The sequence below is a fragment of the Archocentrus centrarchus genome, unplaced genomic scaffold (assembly GCF_007364275.1).
Source record: "Archocentrus centrarchus isolate MPI-CPG fArcCen1 unplaced genomic scaffold, fArcCen1 scaffold_54_ctg1, whole genome shotgun sequence".
Taxonomy (NCBI): Eukaryota; Metazoa; Chordata; class Actinopteri; order Cichliformes; family Cichlidae; genus Archocentrus; species Archocentrus centrarchus.
Genome location: NW_022060276.1, coordinates 1,154,804 through 1,162,727, shown reverse-complemented (window position 1 = coordinate 1,162,727; position 7,924 = coordinate 1,154,804). Strand labels below are relative to the sequence as shown.

Here is a 7,924-nt window from a genome sequence, read left to right as displayed (position 1 = left end):
CCAGGTAGCTTATCACCAGAAATAGTTGTATCTCTTGATGCCGAGAAGGCATTCGACTGGGTCAAATGGGGTTTTTTAATATGAAGCAATGGCTAGATTTGTCTTTAATAATGATTTCATCTTGTGGGTTAAGCTGTTGTGCTCCTCACCGGTGGCCTCAGTTAAAACAAATAATATAGTGTCTTCACCCTTTCTTCTTGAAAGGGGCACTAGGCAGGGATGCCCTCTGTCCTCTCTGTTATTTGCCATTGCAATAGAGCCACTTGCCATCTGGCTGTGCGCCGAGGAGAGGTTGAACGGTATTTTTGGAGCAGGTGTAACCCATAAGGTGTCCCTTTACGTGGATGACTTGCTCCTATACATTTTGGATCCTCATACATTGCTCCCAGTGCTTTTTGACATCCTAGAACATTATCGCAGTCTTTCTGGTTAGATTAGATTAGATTAGATTCAACTTTATTATAATTGTACACAAGTATACAACAAAAAGTACAACAAGATCAACTACCAGAAAAGTCAATTATTTCCCATAAATTCTCTGGCTATAAACCTTCCTTGTTCAATTGCACCTTTTAAATGGGCAGATGCAGGGTTTTGTTATTTAGGAATCTTGATCTGCACTTCCATGACTAACATGATGAATAAGAACTTTTTACCACTATCAGAGATCATGGAGAAAGATTTTGACCGGTGGTCTTTATTGTCATCGTCTCTGGTAGGGCGGGTGAACCTGGTCAAAATGGTTGTTTTCCCCAAATGTTTGTACCTTTTTCAGCATGTTCCTATACTGATTACAAAGACATTTTTTGATAAATTGGATAAAAAGATATCTCAGTTCTTATGGCTCAAAAAACCTGCCAGAATTCGTAGAGTTGTGCTGCAGTCTCCAAAATATGAGGGTGGTCTTGCCCTTCCCAACTTTAGGCAATACCACTGGGCAGCCAATATACAGAAGCTCTTATACTGGATGTGTGATGGGAATGCTTCACCTGCCTGGGTGCAAATTGAAAAAGCGTCTAGCTGTTATTCGTTGTCCTCTCTACTTTGCTCTCAGCTCCTCTTTCTTTCTCCCTGGCAGAGGATAAGCCTGTAGTTAGGGGGACATTAGCTATCTGAAGAAGAAGAAGAAGAAACAGCCTTTATCTGGAGCCAATTCAGGAAATAGCTTGGTCTGCATGGGCCTATGATACAAACACCTTTAGTAATAAAACTGCAACTTTATCCCTTCGGTTACTGATTTATTTTTCATCGTGTGGCATAACAAGGGGATCAGGACAGTAAAGGGCCTTTACAGTCTTCTCATCCTGTATTGAACTCTCATCTAAATTCCAACTGCCCAACTCTCATCTCTTTCATTTTTTTCAGGCCAGAGACTATGTTAAAAAGGTGTTTCCACACTTCCCTAATCGACCCCTTGAAACACTATTAGACACTCTTCTAGAAATAGACCCACAACGAAAAAAAAATGTATTTAATTTTTATATAATGCAGGGCATTCAGAGCATCACAAACTTCAGAGGCTGTGATGTGACTGCAGGAGACCTGAGTGTGTCACTAGCAGAGGAACTTAACTGTTTCTTTGCTCGCTTTGAGATGCCTCAGGACCACCCATCTGCTCCAGTCCTGCCCCCCCCACCAGGCTGCACCCCACTCACTGTCCAGGAGCATGAGGTACGGCGCGTGCTCCTGGCAGTGAACCCCAGGAAGGCTACTGGACCAGACGGAGTACCTGGCAAGGTGATCAGAGCGTGTGCCCACCAGCTCAACCTGATTCTCACCAGGATTTTCAACCTCTCCCTGGCCCAAGCAGTCATCCCCCCCTGCCTAAACCTTCAGGTTTCTTGGTGTCCTCATCTCTGCTGATCTCTCTTGGTCAGATAACATCACAGCTGTTATCAAGAAGGCTCAGCAGTGACTTCACTTCCTGAGGGTCCTCAGGAAGAACAACTTGGACTCAAACCTGCTGCTGACCTTCTACCGCTCATCCATTGAGAGCCTGCTGACGTACTGTATCACAGTATGGTACAGCAGCTGCACTGAGGCAGACAGGGTCAGGCTTCAGAGGGTAGTCAAGACAGCACAAAGAATCGTTGGCTGCCCTCTCCCCTCCCTGATGGACATCTACACCTCCTGCTGCATCAGCAGATCCAGGAACATCATCAAGGACAGCTCACACCCTGGCTTTGACCTGTTTGACCTGCTGCCCTCTGGCAGGTGCTACAGGTGCATCAAAGCCAGAACAAACAGACTCAGGAACAGTTTCTTCACCAGAGCAATCACCACCCTGAACTTACACACTCACCCACCATAACTGTGCAACACCCACATCTCTGTGCAATATTATATTCATACTGAACAATATCTATCACTCCTATATTGTGTAATATCCAGTATTCATTCACTAGTGCAATATTCATTCACCAAGTGCAATATTCATCATCTTCATTATTATATGTATACACGCATTTACTTTCTTACAATGTACAGATGCACCAATGTAGGTATGTATGTATATATTTTTATACATTCTATTTTTTGTATATTTTACACATTGTTTATTTTCTGTATATCTCTTGATCATATTGATTATACTAGATTATAATATTTTTATAATATTTTTATTTTCATTTTAGAGAGTTTGATTTTCTGTTACATGGCACTGAACAGGAGTGGCCCTCCAATCTCATTGTACATCCTGTATAATGACAATAAAGGCATTCTATTCTATTCTATTCTATTCTATTCTATTCTATTCTATTCTATTCTATTCTTTTAATAATATTAATAATACCTCAAGGTCTGCAGCTCTGGTTAAAAGGGCATGAGAGGAGGAACTTGGTGCAAAGATATTAAAGGAACAATGGGATGCTGCCATGAATTTAATTCAGAAGTCTTCAATCTGTGCCCGACATGCCTTGATTGAGTGTAAAATATTCTATAAAGTGGATTACACAAATGCAAAATTAGTGAAAATTTACTCTACAGTTACTGACGCTTGTAATAGGTGTGGACAGTCACCAGCTAATCATACCCACATGTTTCGGGTTTGCCCTAAGTTAAGTGGGTTTTGGAGTAACATCTTTAAAACATTTAGTCAAGCATACAGTCAGACAATCTTCCCCAATCCACAGTCAGCTATATTTGGCATCCGTCCGGACCCGGACCTTTCACGTTCTCTGAAACAGGCTTTAGCTTTCACCACCCTTTTGGCTCGCAGACTTATTTTACTTAAATGGAAACTAAGCATCCCTCCCTCTCATGACCACGGGGTGAGGGAAGTTCTCTATAACCTGAAGCTGGAAAAACTCACATTTTCACTAAAGAGCTCTACCAGCAAATTTATGGAGACTTGGAGACCTTCCCTATCTTTAGGAGGCACAATCACTTTGTTTCCTGACACAGAGGCAAATTAGACTATCAGTAGGCCATTTTATTTTACCCCCCCCCCCCCCCCCCCCCCCCCCCTTTTTTTTTTTTTTTTTTTCCATTTGTCTTGGAATGTGTGTGGATGAGTGGATGCGTAAGTATGGGACTGGATTTCTGCTGGATGTTTGTCTCATGCTTGGACCTATGGGGTGTGTTCAGGGTTGGGGGGAGTTCAGGAAGAAACCAGCTTACATTTTTCTCTCTTTATTCACTTATTCTAATGATTAATATTGTACGTTAAGCTGTTAAAAATTCAATAGAGAAAGTTGGAATAAAAAGTGTTCTGCAGCTTATACATGTCACATCAGATTGTGTTGTTTCCTGCCTCCTGTGGGGGCGCTCGTGTTGGAAACGCTCATATAGGTCTTATTTCAGGGTTGCAGAAACGACTGATACTGTCGTTTGGATTGGAGGACTTGTTGGTTTCAAGACACAGCAGTAAAAATAAGAGGCTGGTTTAGTCACAACACCAAGGAAAAAGGACTCCTCCTTCCTTGTGTTAATCTTCCGAAACTATAGTTCAGGAAGATTACTGACCTCACTTTGAAAGCCCTCCACACTAATTTTAGGTGCTGTGGAAACAAAGCTTTTTGTTTTTAATACTTTTTTAAGACCAGGTCTTATCAATGGGAATACTGACTCATGTCTAACACTTTGTGAAGAGTCTGACTTGAGCATCTAACTGGTCACAGTGATGTTTTCAATGAACCTTTACTGCAATCTCTCCTTTCCTCGTCCTATAGTTCTCTAAAATTTCAAAGCCTGTTTTAAAATCCGAAATCCTGATTGTGTTAAAATTATCTAAAAAAAAAGTAAATGGGAATTTGTCATGTAATAAAATTACATAAATCTTAAATGTCAGGTTTAAATATTTCTGTGAGTGTAAGAACACTGAAAGTGGTTCCTGCTCTTACTGACCAGAAAAGATTTAAGTGATGAATACAAAACTCAGACTCTGCTTTTGAATGTTTCAGTGGAGATAAGAGCAGCCCAGCTCTGAGGAGAATCTCACTGTGCCCGACACAGCTGGTGTAAAAAATGATCATAAGGTACTGATCATTCTTCCCCATGACTTCATTTAGTGTAACTGTGTATAAATACATACATGTATGTATGTCATCAACATTACAACAGGTTCACTGTCATGCTGAAGGGCACTTCAGTAAAGCAGCACAGGAGGAGACATGGAAATACTTTTTATTTTATTTTATATTGCTTTTTTTTTTTTCATCACATCACTGGAGATTTTGCTATGCCAAAATATTGATTAATTATCTTACATTCAGACCTGGACAAGTAAAGTCAGAAACAAAATGCTGACATGGCACTCGTGCAAGTTGATGTTTGTGATGGAGACAAACTATTAAGGCCTTGTTCTATGCAAAAATACATTTTACATTATAGTATTAGTCAAATGAAGAGAATTCACCATCACTTGGAAAGAAAATGCACAGCTGTCCGAGTAGGATTAGATGATTACAGGTGCTGGTCATAAAATTAGAATATGATGAAAAAGTTGATGTATTTCAGTAATTCCATTCAAAAAGTGAAACTTGTATATTATATTCATTCATTACACACAGACTGATATATTTCAAATGTTTATTTCTTTTAATTTTGATGATTATAACTGACAACTAATGAAAACCCCAAATTCAGTATCAGAAAATTAGAATATTACTTAAGACCAATACAAAAAAAATATTTTTAGAAATGTTGGCCAACTGAAAAGTATGAACATGAAAATTATGAGCATGTACAGCTCTCAATACTTAGTTGGGGCTCCTTTTGCCTGGATTACTGGCATGAATATTCAAATATGTATATTCAATTTAACTTCAATTAAATTGTATTTTATCTATATAGCACCAATTCAAAACAGTATCAAGGTGCATTATACTGCAAAGTAAAGATCCTACAGTATAAGAGAGAAAACCCCAACAATCAAACATCCCCCTATGAGCAGCACTTGGTGACAGTGGGAAGGAAAAACTCCCTTTAACAGGAAGAAACCTCCAGCAGAACCAGGCTCAGGGAGGGGGGGTCATCTGCTGAGGGGGGAGAGAAGAGAGAAAGAAGAGCATACAGACAGATAAGGAGGGAGGGAGGTGGAGAGGAAGACAGCAAAGAATGGGAGTGAGGGATATAGGTAGGAGAACAGCAGGGGAGGAAAACAGGGAAAGAGACAGTGAAGGAAGCAAGAAAAGAGCCTGGAAACAGTTTGACGGCAGTGACCACTCCCCTTTCTCTCGCTCTCTTTTGCTTGTCCTTATTATGCTGCTTCACGGCACACCTGGGATCAATTACACGGTAGCCTCTAGTGATGGGCAAAGCGAGGCTTTGTGAAAAGGATTCATATTTTATGTACTACGCATGCGCCCTTAATATGACATCATGGTCACATGATGCTCACAGGCGCGGGACACATTTGAAATTTAGCGAACATGTCAGCCATGTTGGTGAAGAGGTGGACTGTACGTTATTATCAAGTAAGTATTTCTAGCTTTTTTATTCCGAAGCATTAAACATCCATACTCTGTCTCAGTCAGTCACCACAACTTTTAATGCATATTTCATGTTTAGTTCATTGTGGCTTTAGGCAGTACAAGTTTGCTCGCGGTTAGCTAGCTTGCAAAACCTGTTGACTTAATGTCAAATTTGATTAAATCTGCGGTTAGTTTTGGTGAGTGGATGTTGTCTTTATTCTAAATTTTCCCTTCTTTATATCTAGCTGTCTCGGATGAATGCACAAACCGTGGCTGCTCCACCTCCCTCTGCAGAAAGGGTTTCTGCATTTTGCACTGAGAACGCGCACACATGCACACGCCTGTCTGTACTGATGGCTCTGTAATGTGATGTTAAAGTTATATAAGTGTGCATGCTGTAAAGGTTGCTGCATGTCTTTTAGAAAGGGCCCACCATCATCGTCATCATCAGCTTAATGATGTCATCTTCTCCTGTCTGCTGTCAGCAGCAGGAGGAGGAGTTTGGTTTTCTTCATCATGACTTCTGTGAGATACAGAAATTGGCTGACACTGTATATAACCACGGTTAATAATTGGTGACTTGATAGTTTTACTTTTCATAAATGATATTATTATTGATATTAATTAGGAATACTAATATCAGTAATGTAATTACTTTGTTTCTCATTAAGTCATTTTGTGACACAAACTATATGTTATATAGTATATAATAAAATACACTTTGTATCATATTTTATAAGGCATGACAATCAGCTCTGACAGTATAATTTATAAAAATCAAATTATAGCAGCACTGATTACTGGTTCAAAGAAGGTGATAATTATTTAATTGTTTCAATGTAAAAAAATATAATACATTAGCTAAAGTTTGTGTATCAAGTTATCAAAGTGTTACAGTGTTACAGATTGTTTGATCATCTCTTTCTTTGTGCAGTTGCAGTTTTTTAGAAGCCAAGCTGCAGTCAACACACAGAAGCAAAAGGTATTGTTAAATTTTAATTTGATTTTTCTATTCATTCATATTAATTTTGATATAGTAAAATAATCATTAAAATCATTTCACTGAACAGTATTACATTTTCTTCTGTTTTTGCAGTGTTATCAGTTGTCATTCAGTGTAGTTTCTAATAAACTGAAGTGTCTCCATATCTAAATACATTAAAATCTGGAAAAGTTATTTTTTTCTTCTTAGTAAAAAATGATTTTACACTTCAATGTAGGCTGTGCAATGAGGTGATCATGCAAGTGTTGTACTTAGATTACTTTGACTGGGTGAGGACTATTTGTTAATTATGCATGTTTTGAATGGTTGCTAGACATCTTGCTGTAATGTCACCTAACATGGACTAAAATGAAAACATTGTGCTAAAATTATGTAATGTCACCTCTTCATATAGGTCCTCATGTAATTCACAAGGCTGATGGACCTCAGTTCATTCTATGAGCATCTGGACAGCTGTCTATTCAGTGGTTCAGGTCAAATGAGGGGGTTAAAGAAATTACACACATACTGGAACGTCTTCACAAGGATGTGAGTACATTTCTTTACTTTGAAATTGTTTCAGTGCAATAGAGACTTGAGACTACAGACTTGCCAGTATACTCAGTGCTTGTCACAAGCCCAGATAAATGGGGAGGATTGCATCAGGAAGAATATCTGGTGTAAAATCTTTGCCAATTCAAACATGCAGATCAGCAAGAATGAGAATTCTATACAGCATCAGCTGGGGTTGTCTTATGCAGAGCTGTAGCAGCTACAGATAAAGTTGATGAGCCATACCATGAAGATATGGGAAAGAGTTGTTGAAGAGAGGTGAAGGTCAGTGAGCAGCAGGATGGGTTCATGCAGGAAATAAGCATGACAGTAGAAAGCCAGTAGAAGAGTGAAGGGGGAGGTTTACAAGATGGTAGTGAGACCTGCTGTGATGGATGGTTTGGAGATGGTGGGTGGAGGTGGCTGAGTTGAAAATGTTCAGCTCTCCATTGGGAGTGACCAGGATGTAGAGGAACAG

At 39.4% G+C, this 7,924-nt stretch overlaps 1 long non-coding RNA gene across 1 annotated transcript; it reads left to right on the top strand.

Moving 5' to 3' along the window:
- Nucleotides 1-5,901: 5,901 nt before the first annotated feature.
- LOC115777465 (uncharacterized) lies at nucleotides 5,902-7,416 on the top strand. The gene is made up of 3 exons (XR_004019632.1): nucleotides 5,902-5,915; nucleotides 6,847-6,894; nucleotides 7,310-7,416. It is a non-coding gene; the product is annotated as an uncharacterized LOC115777465 (long non-coding RNA).
- Nucleotides 7,417-7,924: the final 508 nt, after the last annotated feature.